The sequence below is a fragment of the Vigna unguiculata genome, chromosome 1 (assembly GCF_037176805.1).
Source record: "Vigna unguiculata cultivar grain cowpea cultivar isolate G323 ecotype 2 chromosome 1, ASM3717680v1, whole genome shotgun sequence".
Taxonomy (NCBI): Eukaryota; Viridiplantae; Streptophyta; class Magnoliopsida; order Fabales; family Fabaceae; genus Vigna; species Vigna unguiculata.
Window position 1 is genome coordinate 38006306 of NC_140792.1, and position 18599 is coordinate 38024904.

Consider the following 18599-nt stretch of genomic DNA (forward strand, 5'->3'; position numbering starts at 1 on the left):
CCCCAAGCCCAGTTTCGTACTGGCCCACCAAGCCCAATTTCGCAGTGGCCCCCAAAGCCCAGCTTTGCCTGGCCACCAAGCCCAATTATGTATTAGCCCAACAAGCCCAGTTTCGCACTGGCACACCAAGCCCAGTTTCGTACTGGCCCACCAAGCCCAATTCCGTATTGGCCCACCAAGCCCAGTTCCGTACTGGCCCACCAAGCCCAGTTTTGCCTGGCCCACCAAACCCAATTCTATATCGATCCAACAAGCCCAGTTCCGCACTAGCCCACAAAACCCATCTCATTTGGCCCGCTAAGCCTATCTCGCATGACCCTCAAAGCCCAAGATATCTGGCCCACAAAGCTTAGCTCGCCTAGTCTCCTAAGTCTCGTTTTTTAGCAAAACAAATAATGAATAATAAATAAAAATAAATAATGAAAGAAATAAAAAATGCAAAAAATTCTTTCCATCATGTTTCATCACTATCATACAGTCTCATCATATCACATCATCCATCATACATCATAAAAATCGATGAAAGTCGATTAAAAAAGAAAATCGCTCAATAGAGAACATTTGAAAAAAAATCAATCAATCAATACAATTATTTTGCACAAGCTTCACCAATGTTAAACATTCATGTGATGTTTTGCCGATACATCAAAATCAAAACCTCAGTTTTCTCCTTTCGGACAACGACCCTCTCCTTAGGAATGGTCAGGTCCTTGTGTTCTCCTTTCGGACAACGACCCTCTCCTTGGGAATGGTCAAGTCCAGGTTATGACCCTCTCCTTGGGAATGGTCAAATCCAATTTGTCGTATCGAGACCCTCTCCATGAGAATGGTCATCGATTCCTGTGCCTTCTCTTTAGGATTGGCTAAATCGTTTGACAGATCAAGACCTTCTACTTTGTAATGGTCACCAAATCCTTCCAAATATAGACCATCTCCTTTGGAATGGTCAAATCAACATTGCATCGAGACCCTCTCCATGGGACTGGTCATCGATTCCTTTACATCAAGGCCGTCTGCAAAGCAATGGTCATTGATTTCTTGGTTGCATCGAGGCCCTCTGCGAGGCAATGGTCATCGATTTCTTTACATCAAGACCCTCTCCTTTGGAATGGTCATTGATTCTCTTTGTTGTATCGAGACCCTCTCCGTGAGAATGGTCGTCGATTCCTAGGCCCCCTCCTTAGGATCGGCCAAATCGTTTGTTGGATCAAGACCTTCTACTTTGTAATGGTCACTGAATCCTTTCAGATATAGACCATCTCCAATGAAATGGTCATTAATCTTCGTATGGTCACATCATGACCCTCTGCAAGGTAATGGTCATTGATTTCTTGATTACATCGAGACCCTCTGCAAGACAATGGTTATCGATTTCTTTACATAAAGATCATCTCCTTAGGAATGGTCGAATCCACACATAAAAATTTCAAACAAAAAATCCAAAACATGAAAGCACATATAAAAAATAAAAGAAATGAGGCAAAATTAGAAAAGAAAAGAAAAATTCATACTTTCAAAGAAAAAAATTAAGGAAAAAAACATAATTTCAAAAAAATTTGAAAACAAAAAGATAAAATTTAAAAGTTTGTTTGACATCATGACCCTATCTGATAGAATGGTAAGTGATTTCTTTCCTTCTGGATAAGACTTGGTTGAATCCACTTCTCTTTCTAGATGTTGGCCCTCTTCATGAAATTGCACATCATATCCCTTTAAATTAGTTTTTATTCATCCTCTTCCTTTCCAAAACCCGAACGAAATTAGTGTTTCTATCTTTACTTATCTTTTACTATCGTATTATGAAAAGTCAATTTTCATATTATTGGTAAAATATAAGAAAAGAGGGGCAGCTGTCAACACCCAATTTCGTCCGGGTAAGAAATAAAAATTTTAATTTAAAAAATAATTAAAAATACAAAAAAGGTGAACCTTGATTTGAGTATGAATAAATATTTTTATCTTACTTTAATTTTTATATATATATTTTTTTTATTTTTTTTTATTTATTTTTTATTATTATTATTATTATCATTATTATCTTGTTTTACTTTACATTTATTTTATTTTATTTTGAATTTTTATCGTATCCTATTTTATTTCTTTTTTATTATTATTTTTGTTTTTTTTTTTAAAAAAGAAAAAATAATAATAATATAAAAAAAAATGAAATGATGAACGTTGAAGTCAACCGGGCTGAGACTGCCGCACCTGCTGCACTCCCGCTACACTCCCGCTGACCCTTCCACTCTCGTTCGTCAGCTTGCATACTTTTCCCTGATTTTGGGTCTTGACATGAAAAAGGAAGTGTGGAGATGACAACTGATCACTGCGACATCAGCCATTGGCATGCAGATTACAACCGTAGGGTGGTTGGGAGGCAACGGCTGGCTATTTCAAAAATACAGAGGATGAAAGAAAGGGGAGAGCCGTTTGAAAAAGAAAAACAACTTCCTAGCACGGGCAACTTATTGGCCCAGTTGATAACATGCCATAAGCGGGAACAGAAAGGGGGATATTGCAAAACATACTGGAGGAAGAGATTTGGCAAACGGAGGAGAAAAAGGATGCGTGCCAAGGCAGGAAAAGGAGGAAGGTGATTGGTGCGTTGGGTTTCATCATCAAGGTAAGTATCCTAACTTCTTAACGTTTGGTAGTTTTGCCCACGGCCTGATACTGGTGTTTAGGAATTGAGCGTTGTTCAGCCACTGTTATTCTTGTTTATACTCCCTCACGCTCATCATGCTCATCATCATATATGCCCATAAGCACATGTCCAAACCAATCATATATGCCCATAAGCACATGTCCAAACCAGTTTCATCCACCACCCCATTATCCTCTGTTTCTCCGCTCGTTCTCTCCACCAAACCCAATCACACATCATTCCACCACCTCACTGCAACCTGCATACACACCCATTATCATTATCCCCCTGCTTCACCATCGTTCACAATCCACCAATACTTTCACCGTGAATCGGTAGCAATTTCACCATCGTACGCAGAACCAATTTCATATTCATCATCACCTTCCCCCTGCAAGAAGCTGCCAAACCAAACCAGAACCCAAACACACAAAACAACATAAACAGTTATGCTCTATAGAATCACATCTTCACTGGTACCTTCATCTTCATCTTCTTCCTACACCATCATTCATCACCTTGGAATTCATCACCCTTGAGCCACTAATGTAGCGAGACCACTAAATCTATCATTGCAACCTAGCATAAATCGGAAACGAAAAACAGTGGGAAGGGGATAAAACCATCGCCGCCGGTGAGTCGAAGCTTCAGCGGCAATGGCGCTATGAGCGGTGATCTAAGCATTGTCGGCGGTGGCTTTGGATGCCGGAGCAGAGACCGTTCGGGTCGTGCCTGAGAAGAGGAAGAGTGAAGGCGGCATATCCCTCGCCGTCGAGGTTCGAGGTGGCGCCGCTATTGCCGGTAGCGTTGCAGCGGGGAGACAACCTCTCGGCGTTCGGTGCGTGCGTGAGAACAAAGTGGCTGAGCCGCCGAGAAGGGTGGCGACGTCTCCGGCGTCGACTGGTGTCGCCGGCAAGCTGGCTGCGGTATGGCGCGGTGGTGTGGTGGAGCGGAGATGGGGGCGTGCGGTGGCAGACTGGAGTAATGATGATGGCCGTGAGAAGAGAGGCTGCCATGGCCAAGGGAGTAAACTTTAGTTAAGTAGGATTTTCAACAATAAAGAAACGAGCTTCAGGTCTTCAACCTTCCATTACCACATGCACCCCTATTTTATCTCATACACCCTCATGTGTTGTTTCCTCCTTTCTTTTCTTCTCGCACCTCCAACTTTTGCTAGCATCACACCCCTTTTTTTTGACTGGTTTGCTACCTGCTGCACCCCCATGTCCACTAACTCTACCACCCATTTGTGTTTTATTTTTTTTTTTGCTTTACTTCTTGCACCCCACCTTTTAATAAAAACACCTCATTTACTTTATGTACCTCTCATTAATTATTCATGTACCTCCATGTTTTGTTTTTCACTTCAGTCCTTCTTAATTAATTTGTTTCTTGTATTTAATTACTCTTTTTTCATTTATTTTCGTTTTCCATTTTTTTTTTATTATTATTTCAAAAAAAACCAAATATTTGAAAATTATTAAAAATTACAAAAAAATGGAAAAATCTAAAAAAACCAAAAATAGTTTTCTTTCTCTTTATTGTGTCTGTCCGGTCGCTTGCACCGCGTGATACTCATTTTCAAAAATACCAAAAATAGTTTTCTTTCCCTTTTAGTGTCTGTCCGACCGCCCGCGTCGTGGGACACGTATTTTCTAGTAATTCAAAAAATACAAAAAAATATAAAATTTTCAAAATATAAAAACATCAACATTTTCAAACAAAAGTCTTTTTAAGAACTACGTGATCCTTGATTCTCTGTTGTAAGATACGTAGGAGCAAGGCCAGTCCTTGTCAGGTTCACCTCTAAAAAATCAAATCTTTTTCTCAATTGTTTTTTTTAATATCTTTAAAGAACTACGTAACCCTGATTTCTCATTTTTAATGAGAATACGTAGGACCAAGGTCAATCCTTGTCGGGCCCAAAAATTAAAAAATATTTCTGTTTCTTTTTAGCATTATTGTCTTATTAACTTTGGGGAAAATTAACATTTTGAAAATCACATCGACTTTGCATTTTTAATTAAAGGTACCGCCCTCGGGCGGGCGTGGTAGGGTGCTAACACCTTCCCTACGCGTAACCGACTCCCGAATCCAAAATCTGGTTTTTTCGCAGACTTGTTTTATTTTTATGGTTTTCCATAGTTTTCCAAAATAACTATGGTGGCGACTTCCAAATCTTTTTTAAATCAGTTTTCTTTTTTCTGTTCGTCGTCCCGTCGCGATCCCGATTGCGACAGATGGCGACTTCACTGGGGAAGCTAAAGAGTCAAGCCATTTAATTAGAAATGCAAACTTGATGTGTTTTTCCTAATGTTTTCTTTCCCCTTTCTTTTATTTGTGTATTCTTGTCTATATTTGCTTCTTGGATTAATTGTGTGTTACTTTGCTTATTTTGGTATATATTCTGGAATTGCGATATTTGCCTGGGAAGTTTTCTGGCTGTTTTGCAGGTGGGGATTTGGGTATGCATTATTCTCCCTTCACACACACACACTATGCATATCATGAGTGGGGCCCTGTACCCGGGTCTGTGTAACTTAGAATTAGAGGGGATTGTGTAGCAGTGTCACAGTGGATGAACTTCCCAAGTGGTCATTGTGAGAACCCCAACTAGAGTTTGCTTGTTTCCTTGGTACTCTCACTCCTTGTTGTATACCAACTATTGTGGGAAATATCATGAAGTGAGCCATAACTCTAGTGACCTTGATCCTTGAGTTTAGGGAACCATCCCGGTGAGCGCATGTACTTCACCCTAGACCTTAAGCGCCAAACCTCTATTAAGCACAAAGGGAGATTGCTTGCTTTAATCATCATCTGTTTGTGTGCTTAATGTACATGTGAATAAGTGTCTATTTAGGCGCAATCACGCATAGCATTTTTATATCATACATCACATCTCATGAAAATAAGCGCCTCTTGAGGCATATAACATGCATTTCATTATGTCACTCTACATATCATGCATGGTATTTCCAAATGAGTGTATCACATTCCATCATCATATCATGGGAATAAATGCCTCTTAAGGCGCATTACATCTCATGTAGGTTTTTGTTTTTAATTAGTTGCATATCACGCATGGTGCTCTTTAATCGCATCGACATACAAGTGAGTAAGTGCCTCTTGGGCACAAACTTGCGTTGCAATTGTTGTTTTTAGTCATAGTGGCATGTACATAGTTTTTTTAATCCATATCATGCATCTCACCTCATATGAATAAACAGGCTCTGCAAAAGAGAGGAAGGAAATAAAAAAGGTTGTTACATTTTGAGTCACTTGTTTTTCTCGCAAATCATCAAATTCACTTCTTGAAAAAAATAATGGGGTGTCACGCTTTTCTGGAGTCAAATGTTTAATCAAGAATAACGACTTGACTTTTTCTTTTGAGACGTTCGTGTGCACATGGTTTGAAACAGTCCATCCTTCGGCTTCCCTACAATGAAGGATTTGCCCTATCAACATTGACATTACCCAAGTTGATAAACATAAACCCTTAGAGTTGGTAGATTTTTTAAGTTTATCCTTGTCTACACTTGTTGGGTGGTCCTTGAATCCATTGAGACGAAAAAATTCATTAAAAAAAAAGGAAAATGAGAAAAGAAGAAAATAAAGTTTGCTAGACTGAAAACCAAAAAAGGCAGTTTTGGCAAAAAAAAAAAAACATGCTTTGGTCAAATCAGTAGGTTGAATGAATAGATAATATTTGATATCATATCTTTTGAAGCACTTGTCTAATCTGCATAACATGAGATTTTCAAACTCATCCTTTTTTTCATTACATTTTCACCATAAACCCTACATTTTGAATTTCATGGAGGATCAACATAAAAGGGGCACACTGGCCGGGATATACTGCGAGCAAATCTCTTAGCATGAAAAAAAAATAAAAAAAATGTCTGCTAGACTGAAAACCTGAAAGGGTGGTTTAGGCAAAAAAAAAGAATAAAAAAAAGAATAAAAACAAGGGATAAACTTTAACATGAACCAATTTTTTTTTCTTGAGTTAAAATTTCTTGAAAGAGAAAATAATCATGTTTTGGAAATGATGTGTGGCCATGCTTCTTTATCATAATACACAAAATGTGAACCTTTGTTACCCCTTTGAGACTTAAAAGAGCAAATATTTTTCTTTCAAATTACCTTGAACAAGAGTCACCTCACATTGATGGTTTGCACTTTTGTTTGACAAACGGTTCACCAATTAAAAAAATCCACGAGAATCAAAAAGTTTGAAAAAGACAAAAAAAATGATGATGGTGATTTGGTTACATCAAGAAGAAAAGAAGGAGAATCGATGTTTAGAAAAAAGGAGAAATTGTGAACACATAAGAGGCAAATGAATTTATGATGCAGCACTATTCAAAGATCATTGTTCCAAAATACCATCACATCTTCTTGAGTTTTTACTATCCACATTTGCTTTCATACCCTTAGCCTTGACCACGATACAAGCATAATAAAGCCCACACAGATCCAAGATTGATTGTCGGTACCTTTCAAAAAGTTTAATTCATGGAAATCATTTTGACGTTATGAAAGGTTTGTCCAAAATAATAAAAAAAAGAGGAAAAATAAAACTTAAAAAATATGTTTTGAGATTTGCTTTCAGTGATTCAGACAATTTTTGATTCACATGTGCCCAAAAGCTCCTTAAAATAAGCCTGGTTAATCAATTAGATAAGGGGCATTCTCCTTTGTTGTTTCATTCTCACCCTCCTCATGGATTTCATATTCATTTCCTACCATATCCTCTACAGTCAGCCCAAACCTTGTCCGACCTTTTCATACAATTGCCCAACCTTTTTCTCTAAAATCCAAATTGGGGCAGTTGCATCATTTTACCATTTGTATGACCATTCATTAATCCAAAGAAAGTGCAACTTCACCTTAATTATCATGGGCAACGTTTAGAGTCCCCACCACATTTCAACCTCTTCATGCCTTACCATAATTGGGGCAGACCAAACACAATTTGTGCATCAATCCATGTCTTCAAATAAGGAAAGCTTTTGAAGTCCCCATCATTTTTTTCAATCTCTTCATAAATGGGGCGGTGTGTCAATCCAAATCCTCAAATAAGGGAAACCTTTTAAGTCCCCATCTTTTTTCAACCTCTTCATTCCTTCTTGACTGGGGCAGTATGTCAATCCAGATCTTCAAATCAGAGAAACCTTTGAGATCCCCTCCTTTTTTCTAATCCTTTCATCAATAATTGGGGCAAGTCAAACACATTTTGTACTCTGAGGCCAATCCATTCTCTCACACTGGGCCAACTTTTGAAGTCTCTATCATTTCTTCATGTCATCAATAACTAGGACAAGCCCAAACATACTTGGTGCCTTGATACCAAATCAAACTAGGCCAACCCCCTAGTCAGTCCTCGTCTCTTCGTCATCTCATCCAACCCCTCCTAAACCCTTGGAAATTTTATGCATGTTGTTTAGATGATGCTTCAAAGAAAATGATAAAAAATAGAGATTTTCAATAAACTGATCAGACCAAAGAGTTGATTTCAAAAGTGAAGAAAAAAATGTCTCGTAAAGAGGGGAACACCCTATTATCTGACCGAAGGCAAGTAAAAGAAAAATAAACCAACTAGGACAATCGTTTTCACCCAATCCTTTCCATTTCCACTACCTCTTTTGAAACAACATCCCTTATTCATTCAAATTCTTCTCCAAACACTAAAAATGGGGCAGTTATGTAGGTGCTACATGAATTTCTCACCCCAATGCTCATAAATCCCCGTCTTCTGAAATAAAACCCATTGTTCGATCAAAATCTTTTGTCTACACCAAAACTGGGGCAGCTTTGCGGGTTTAGCATAAGCATCTCGCCATAACTTTCATTGATCCATATCCTCATACCCCTTTTTCCTATACACCACAATTGGGGCAATTTTTGGGTCTCTTGTGTTTTTCATCCTGAATTCACATATTACATCCCCTTTAAAGGAGCGTGTGATGAAAGACGTGTCGACATTGTTGTCCCAATTTCCTCAAAACCCTTCCAAATGTCCCCCGTTTTTCACCTGTCTGTGAATTCAAGCAAGCATGCAGGATGTCGCAAGAGAGAAAGTCATGTGTATTATCATCTTGAACATTAAACTTTGAAGTTTGTGACATTCCTCAATTTCAAAAGCATAAAAAAAACAATGAGTTTGATTATTGCAAAGAGAACAATTGACTCTAAAAAAAAAACTTCAAAAAAAAAAGCAGAGCATAACAAGTTTTTCATCATACATTCATGCATTTCAGGATCTTGATCTCTATAACAATGTTTTGACCCTTGTACTTTAAATGAGAAAACATGTTTCCATCATGCAAAATCATTCGCATGTCATATGATCATGCCATGTTTGACACCAGATTCAAAAAGCAAAAATCTTGACATCATAACAGAAGTGAGCATTGCCATGCATCATACATCTTCAACCATTGTCTCTTCTGAAGGAACCAATTTACAAAAACCATCCTCTTGACAATTCTTGGATTAGCGGTCCTCTTCATTCATATGAATGACCTATATATATTCCATACTAGCCCACCAAGCCCAGTTTCGCACTGGCCCCCCAAGCCTAGCTTTGCCTAGCACACCAAGCCCAGTTTCGTACTGGCCCACCAAGCCCAATTCCGTATTGGCCCCCCAATCCCAGCTTTGCCTGGCAACCAAGCCCAATTATGTATTAGACCCCAAGCCCAGTTTCGTACTGGCCCACCAAGCCCAATTTCGCAGTGGCCCCCCAAGCCCAGCTTTGCCTGGCCACCAAGCCCAATTATGTATTAGCCCAACAAGCCCAGTTTCGCACTGGCACACCAAGCCCAGTTTCGTACTGGCCCACCAAGCCCAATTCCGTATTGGCCCACCAAGCCCAGTTCCGTACTGGCCCACCAAGCCCAGTTTTGCCTGGCCCACCAAACCCAATTCTATATCGATCCAACAAGCCCAGTTCCGCACTAGCCCACAAAACCCATCTCATTTGGCCCGCTAAGCCTATCTCGCATGACCCTCAAAGCCCAAGATATCTGGCCCACAAAGCTTAGCTCGCCTAGTCTCCTAAGTCTCGTTTTTTAGCAAAACAAATAATGAATAATAAATAAAAATAAATAATGAAAGAAATAAAAAATGCAAAAAATTCTTTCCATCATGTTTCATCACTATCATACAGTCTCATCATATCACATCATCCATCATACATCATAAAAATCGATGAAAGTCGATTAAAAAAGAAAATCGCTCAATAGAGAACATTTGAAAAAAAATCAATCAATCAATACAATTATTTTGCACAAGCTTCACCAATGTTAAACATTCATGTGATGTTTTGCCGATACATCAAAATCAAAACCTCAGTTTTCTCCTTTCGGACAACGACCCTCTCCTTAGGAATGGTCAGGTCCTTGTGTTCTCCTTTCGGACAACGACCCTCTCCTTGGGAATGGTCAAGTCCAGGTTATGACCCTCTCCTTGGGAATGGTCAAATCCAATTTGTCGTATCGAGACCCTCTCCATGAGAATGGTCATCGATTCCTGTGCCTTCTCTTTAGGATTGGCTAAATCGTTTGACAGATCAAGACCTTCTACTTTGTAATGGTCACCAAATCCTTCCAAATATAGACCATCTCCTTTGGAATGGTCAAATCAACATTGCATCGAGACCCTCTCCATGGGACTGGTCATCGATTCCTTTACATCAAGGCCGTCTGCAAAGCAATGGTCATTGATTTCTTGGTTGCATCGAGGCCCTCTGCGAGGCAATGGTCATCGATTTCTTTACATCAAGACCCTCTCCTTTGGAATGGTCATTGATTCTCTTTGTTGTATCGAGACCCTCTCCGTGAGAATGGTCGTCGATTCCTAGGCCCCCTCCTTAGGATCGGCCAAATCGTTTGTTGGATCAAGACCTTCTACTTTGTAATGGTCACTGAATCCTTTCAGATATAGACCATCTCCAATGAAATGGTCATTAATCTTCGTATGGTCACATCATGACCCTCTGCAAGGTAATGGTCATTGATTTCTTGATTACATCGAGACCCTCTGCAAGACAATGGTTATCGATTTCTTTACATAAAGATCATCTCCTTAGGAATGGTCGAATCCACACATAAAAATTTCAAACAAAAAATCCAAAACATGAAAGCACATATAAAAAATAAAAGAAATGAGGCAAAATTAGAAAAGAAAAGAAAAATTCATACTTTCAAAGAAAAAAATTAAGGAAAAAAACATAATTTCAAAAAAATTTGAAAACAAAAAGATAAAATTTAAAAGTTTGTTTGACATCATGACCCTATCTGATAGAATGGTAAGTGATTTCTTTCCTTCTGGATAAGACTTGGTTGAATCCACTTCTCTTTCTAGATGTTGGCCCTCTTCATGAAATTGCACATCATATCCCTTTAAATTAGTTTTTATTCATCCTCTTCCTTTCCAAAACCCGAACGAAATTAGTGTTTCTATCTTTACTTATCTTTTACTATCGTATTATGAAAAGTCAATTTTCATATTATTGGTAAAATATAAGAAAAGAGGGGCAGCTGTCAACACCCAATTTCGTCCGGGTAAGAAATAAAAATTTTAATTTAAAAAATAATTAAAAATACAAAAAAGGTGAACCTTGATTTGAGTATGAATAAATATTTTTATCTTACTTTAATTTTTATATATATATTTTTTTTATTTTTTTTTATTTATTTTTTATTATTATTATTATTATCATTATTATCTTGTTTTACTTTACATTTATTTTATTTTATTTTGAATTTTTATCGTATCCTATTTTATTTCTTTTTTATTATTATTTTTGTTTTTTTTTTAAAAAAGAAAAAATAATAATAATATAAAAAAAAATGAAATGATGAACGTTGAAGTCAACCGGGCTGAGACTGCCGCACCTGCTGCACTCCCGCTACACTCCCGCTGACCCTTCCACTCTCGTTCGTCAGCTTGCATACTTTTCCCTGATTTTGGGTCTTGACATGAAAAAGGAAGTGTGGAGATGACAACTGATCACTGCGACATCAGCCATTGGCATGCAGATTACAACCGTAGGGTGGTTGGGAGGCAACGGCTGGCTATTTCAAAAATACAGAGGATGAAAGAAAGGGGAGAGCCGTTTGAAAAAGAAAAACAACTTCCTAGCACGGGCAACTTATTGGCCCAGTTGATAACATGCCATAAGCGGGAACAGAAAGGGGGATATTGCAAAACATACTGGAGGAAGAGATTTGGCAAACGGAGGAGAAAAAGGATGCGTGCCAAGGCAGGAAAAGGAGGAAGGTGATTGGTGCGTTGGGTTTCATCATCAAGGTAAGTATCCTAACTTCTTAACGTTTGGTAGTTTTGCCCACGGCCTGATACTGGTGTTTAGGAATTGAGCGTTGTTCAGCCACTGTTATTCTTGTTTATACTCCCTCACGCTCATCATGCTCATCATCATATATGCCCATAAGCACATGTCCAAACCAATCATATATGCCCATAAGCACATGTCCAAACCAGTTTCATCCACCACCCCATTATCCTCTGTTTCTCCGCTCGTTCTCTCCACCAAACCCAATCACACATCATTCCACCACCTCACTGCAACCTGCATACACACCCATTATCATTATCCCCCTGCTTCACCATCGTTCACAATCCACCAATACTTTCACCGTGAATCGGTAGCAATTTCACCATCGTACGCAGAACCAATTTCATATTCATCATCACCTTCCCCCTGCAAGAAGCTGCCAAACCAAACCAGAACCCAAACACACAAAACAACATAAACAGTTATGCTCTATAGAATCACATCTTCACTGGTACCTTCATCTTCATCTTCTTCCTACACCATCATTCATCACCTTGGAATTCATCACCCTTGAGCCACTAATGTAGCGAGACCACTAAATCTATCATTGCAACCTAGCATAAATCGGAAACGAAAAACAGTGGGAAGGGGATAAAACCATCGCCGCCGGTGAGTCGAAGCTTCAGCGGCAATGGCGCTATGAGCGGTGATCTAAGCATTGTCGGCGGTGGCTTTGGATGCCGGAGCAGAGACCGTTCGGGTCGTGCCTGAGAAGAGGAAGAGTGAAGGCGGCATATCCCTCGCCGTCGAGGTTCGAGGTGGCGCCGCTATTGCCGGTAGCGTTGCAGCGGGGAGACAACCTCTCGGCGTTCGGTGCGTGCGCGAGAACAAAGTGGCTGAGCCGCCGAGAAGGGTGGCGACGTCTCCGGCGTCGACTGGTGTCGCCGGCAAGCTGGCTGCGGTATGGCGCGGTGGCGTGGTGGAGCGGAGATGGGGGCGTGCGGTGGCAGACTGGAGTAATGATGATGGCCGTGAGAAGAGAGGCTGCCATGGCCAAGGGAGTAAACTTTAGTTAATTAGGGTTTTCAACAATAAAGAAACGAGCTTCAGGTCTTCAACCTTCCATTACCACATGCACCCCTATTTTATCTCATACACCATTATGTGTTGTTTCCTCCTTTCTTTTCTTCTCGCACCTCCAACTTTTGCTAGCATCACACCCCTTTTTTTTGACTGGTTTGCTACCTGCTGCACCCCCATGTCCACTAACTCTACCACCCATTTGTGTTTTATTTTTTTTTGCTTTACTTCTTGCACCCCACCCTTTAATAAAAACACCTCATTTACTTTATGTACCTCTCACTAATTATTCATGTACCTCCATGTTTTGTTTTTCACTTTCGTCCTTCTTAATTAATTTGTTTCTTGTATTTAATTACTCTTTTTTCATTTATTTTCGTTTTCCATTTTTTTTTATTATTATTTCAAAAAAAACCAAATATTTGAAAATTATTAAAAATTACAAAAAAATGGAAAAATCTAAAAAAACCAAAAATAGTTTTCTTTCTCTTTATTGTGTCTGTCCGGTCGCTTGCACCGCGTGACACTCATTTTCAAAAATACCAAAAATAGTTTTCTTTCCCTTTTAGTGTCTGTCCGACCGCCCGCGTCGTGGGACACGTATTTTCTAGTAATTCAAAAAATACAAAAAAATATAAAATTTTCAAAATATAAAAACATCAACATTTTCAAACAAAAGTCTTTTTAAGAACTACGTGATCCTTGATTCTCCGTTGTGAGATACCTAGGAGCAAGGCCAGTCCTTGTCAAGTTCACCTCTAAAAAATCAAATCTTTTTCTCAATTGTTTTTTTTTAATATCTTTAAAGAACTACGTAACCCTGATTTCTCATTTTTAATGAGAATACGTAGGACCAAGGTCAATCCTTGTCGGGCCCAAAAATTAAAAAATATTTCTGTTTCTTTTTAGCATTATTGTCTTATTAACTTTGGGGAAAATTAACATTTTGAAAATCACATCGACTTTGCATTTTTAATTAAAGGTACCGCCCTCGGGCGGGCGCGGTAAGGTGCTAACACCTTCCCTACGCGTAACCGACTCCCGAATCCAAAATCTGGTTTTTTAGCAGACTTGTTTTATTTTTATGGTTTTCCATAGTTTTCCAGAATAACTATGGTGGCACTTCCAAATCTTTTTTAAATCAGTTTTCTTTTTTCTGTTCGTCGTCCCGTCACGATCCCGGTTGCGACAAATGGAAGATTATGAACTAAAATAAGAAAGAAATAGTGACATGTTTTGAATAGGTATGTGTATGAGGACTAATTGTTTTTAGTAGGAGCTATCCAGTTAAGATTCTGAACAGCGATTAAGAAGAGCTTTTTCTAATTTTCCACGGAATATAATGGTGTCAAACTCCAAAACAACCAAGTACTGATGTATATACAGTAACATTGAACCATGGCCAAAGTTGACGGCTTAGTCCTAATCTTCTCAAGGAAATAAAATAAAAGGAAGAGATTTTCTTTAAGTACTTGATAATTTTATGGTTAGTATTGTATACTGCTGTTTTAATTATCTGTTATTATCATAATAAAAAGCAAAAAAAATAAACATAAACATTTATCTCTTTCATCAAAAATCAGTATCTTCCTCTCCCACCCTCACAAACATGAGAGTTTTCCATGGAGCAGCTAGATGGTATCAGATTCCAAGAGGACCCTTCTTCAGAATTGGCGAAATAAACAAAAGTTTCAGTTGCAGCTTGCAAGAATCACGTCATTCCCATATATATAAGATGCTTATGTGGTTATGGGTAATTATTATTCGTGTGTCTTTATGTGGAAATTAAACAACTCATCGCACTTGTTGAATTTTAAATTACGATCAGAGAGCCAGAATGTAAGTGGCTCCTACCATACCAAACATTAAAACGAATATGTTTCTGGAATTTTATTTTTGCATGTTCATGGTGTAGTGTATCAACCGTAGTTAAATTTATCTCAATCTAACGTTGTTGGTTGAGTATTGCTTCCACATTTATCTCAGTTAATAGATAGTTTAACGTTGTCATGTTCTTTCACAAAAGACAGAAAGAGAGGGGGGGAAAGCGAGTCCAAGTCATGCAGCTCGAAAGAAACAAAGTTCTAATTTTCAACTCACGCCAAAGATTTCTTCTTTCTTATACCATTTACTCTTCCCGGTTCCACCGCTGATTTATGTCACTACCACCATCTTTTAGAAAACAAACCATTATGTACCAAACTTGAAACTTCTAGAACCAGTTATTTTGACTCAAATTCAAAATACTGGACCAGCTTTTATGACTCCTGTAAGTGTTTTTTTAAGGTGGGACGGTTGTTATTAGAGAGAACTTTGACTACACTAAGGTTTGAAACTACTTTATTACACCTAACAATCACATGCAAGAACTTATCTGCTTTTTCATAATGGTAATGGGGTTTTGAATTTACCACCATTAATAAAAGACTTGAAAATTAGTTCACTATGTAACCAAGTAGAGTTAACAATAAACTATACTTTGAAATGGCGTATTTTAGAGACTAGAAGAAAAAAATTTTCTTGCGAATGTTACTGTATTATAGTTAATGGGCTCCCTATATTTAGAGAAGTAATATTTTTTTTTTGTTTTATTATTATATTAAATTTATAATTTTAGAATTTATAATTAGTTGGTCATTTAATAAATTATTAAAGAATATATTATGTTTAAAGTATTACTTCTCTGAATAATTATTTTATTCATTTGATTTATTATTAAACTGATTTACCGTAAAAATAAAAATATATTTCAACTCTAACCTTTAATATCTAATAAATTATTATTTTAGTTCTTAAATAGTATTATTAGTTTTTTAAATTTAAAATCTTCATACAAATCTCTAAAATGCTCGAATTCTATATTGAATCGATTTAACCCACGGTATGTATTTCTAAAGATTATTGTTAAAATTATTTGATTTTTAAAATAAATAGATAATTATTTCTTTTAATGTGTGTCCTTATACACATATGTTGTCTATTGTAATATTTATCTATTATAATATAACAACCCTGCAGAAGAGTGATACAAAATATCATGAGACGGACCTTCAAAGATAATGCATCAGAATTAATATGCAAAATATGAACTCTTCTTTTATTGTTTTCAGGTTTAACTGTTGAGTCAGGACATCATAAGACGGGGCTGGAGGGCCACTGCAAGGTGACAAGATGAAACTGTCACAGCAAAGAATGGTCCATCTTGTAAGGGAAAGAGATTGTAAGAAGATTTGTTGCAGCTGCAGTTGAAGGGATTATATTTTGGCATTTTTTAGCTTAGTTCAAATACTACCAAATATATTCCAGTGATAAACAAGTGAAAGCAGTGATGCATACCTTTAGTCCCTCATTGAAAAGCCATTAAAAAAAAGCAGTCTTAAACGTTGACAATAAAGCAGCATAATAATGTCTCAATGGTTTCAACTTTCAAGTACCACCTAAGATTTACTAATGCAACCCACGTTCTTCTTGTTTTTTTCTCTCTTAATAGTAGAAGGTGGAAGGGAGTAAAAGGAAACTCGATATCAATCCTACTTAGGCACATACAAATTTGACTAATCAAATTAACTTACATAATTCACAACATAGAAACAGTCTAATTAATGCTCAGCGATTTAAAAGCTAAACAAGGGTGTTGGAAGATGAATACAGGCTAATTTTACAATTCAACGTTGGAGCATATCCCAGTTGGGGAACAAGTCAACAAGATCAAGAAAAGTATACTCTGCATACCTCTTTAAAGGAGCAGTCAAAGTGGATTGCTTATTTTCGTGTGGATCTTCCAAGGTTCTTATGACCACCAAATTACCATGGGAAAGAAAGATGCATAATCAATAAACAGATACAATAAACGAGCCATCTTCATTACTACAATGAGACATTCCATGGTTATGCACAACACTATCTAAATAATTTCAGTATTAGAACCCTGTGGAAGAGTGAAAAAACAGAATTGAAGGTATGGTTATGCCTCCAGATAATGACCCTTGTATGCTACTAATAACTCCTCTGCATTTTCTCTGAACTGTGATATATACTTGTCCAAGAACATCTCCTCAGACAAGCACAACACATGAATATAACTGGGGACTTTCTTGCAGAGATTTTTTGATTTCAACAGTTGGAAGACTTTATATCGAGGAAGCACGCGATCCTCCATGTTGTACATTAAAATCTTAGGCTGGTGAATAAGGACTGACTTGGGCAGCATAACTGTATGCAAGAAGAATTTCATTCCAACTTTCAACTTCTTCTCTGATGTTCTAAACAAAGTCGGGGTTCTCTTGAACATTTGCAGGCCCTCATCCTTCGAAAAACCAAAACAATTAAGTAGTTTCAACTTTCTCTCAAATGTTTTATCGCTCAAACAACTTAATGTATGAATTGCATGGACAAGCATTCTTGAATTTTCACGAAAACCCAAGTCTACAGCTCGAGAAACATTGTTTTCAATAGTAGACCGCTGTGCAACGAAAAGCCTTGGATGAAGTTTGAGTAGCAATGAAAGATGAGTCCCAAGAATGCCACAACTCTCCAAGAAGACGACATTCTCCATAATTCTTTTGTACTTTGGGAGTATCCAGCCACATCTGTGCAAAACAAGAATAAAATCTTTCTGGTCGTAGACAATTTTCCTAATAGCTTCAACTGAGGGGACCAATGTTTTCTTCAAGCTATGAGTCAAAATGGAGGGATTCTTTGAAATGAAGCTGCATAACTCGTAACCCTGGAATCCAGACATCTGAAAGAGCTGAATTTTGGGTCTCAAGATTTTCTCAACGTTTGTAAACAGTATCTGGGGTCTTTAACGAATCAGGGAGAGAATCTGGCTTTGGGAAAAGCCTATTTGTTTGAAGAAAGTGAGCACTGATAAGGGGTTTTGAGGGAATCTGCACCCTGAAACACGTTTGGAGACATAAAGGGATTGGGTTCTGGAGAACTGCAAGTCGGAATTCAGGTAATCAATTATTGAAGTGGTTTCGTTGAAGTGTAGGCAACGGCTTTTGGTTGAGAAAGAGAGGAAGAATGTCATAGACTGATAGGAGAATTGATTGAAAAGAGAAGATGAAACAGCATGGTGTGACTTGAGAGACTGCATTAGTTCTGTGATCGTAGATCGTAGATGAATGAATGCTTTGTTTAGAATCAACCAAAAAACAACGTATTTTTTAGGTTGTCTATTTCGAATTTGAAGTCACCAAACGTTGGCAGCCCTAATCAAGATAATCCCCAAATCTGATTCTCATGGGTTTCGAAAAACTCTAAATCCCCAATTTCTTTAACCTTTCGTCTCTCTCTTGGATTTCAAACCCTTCTTCTTCATTGAGCACGACCAAATCACGATGAAGAAGACTGAACCCTTTCTTGAAGTTGCATTCTCGTCGACGGTGGGTTGCTTCGCGGGGGTCTGTCTGGTCTGGTTTTTTGCAGGTACCGTGGTGGCTGTCGCATTGGCGCAATCGACATCGATTTCTGTCACGGTGGCCTGCGGTTCTGTTTGGAACGGAGGTGGAGGATTCTCCCAATGTAGGTGTGTTCGCGTTTGGTTTCGCGTCTTCTCCGGGCAGCTTTCTT

General features: G+C 38.1%; 1 pseudogene; it reads right to left on the minus strand.

Moving 5' to 3' along the window:
* Positions 1-16989: 16989 nt before the first annotated feature.
* LOC114172684 (uncharacterized) lies at positions 16990-18231 on the minus strand (annotated as a pseudogene).
* Positions 18232-18599: the final 368 nt, after the last annotated feature.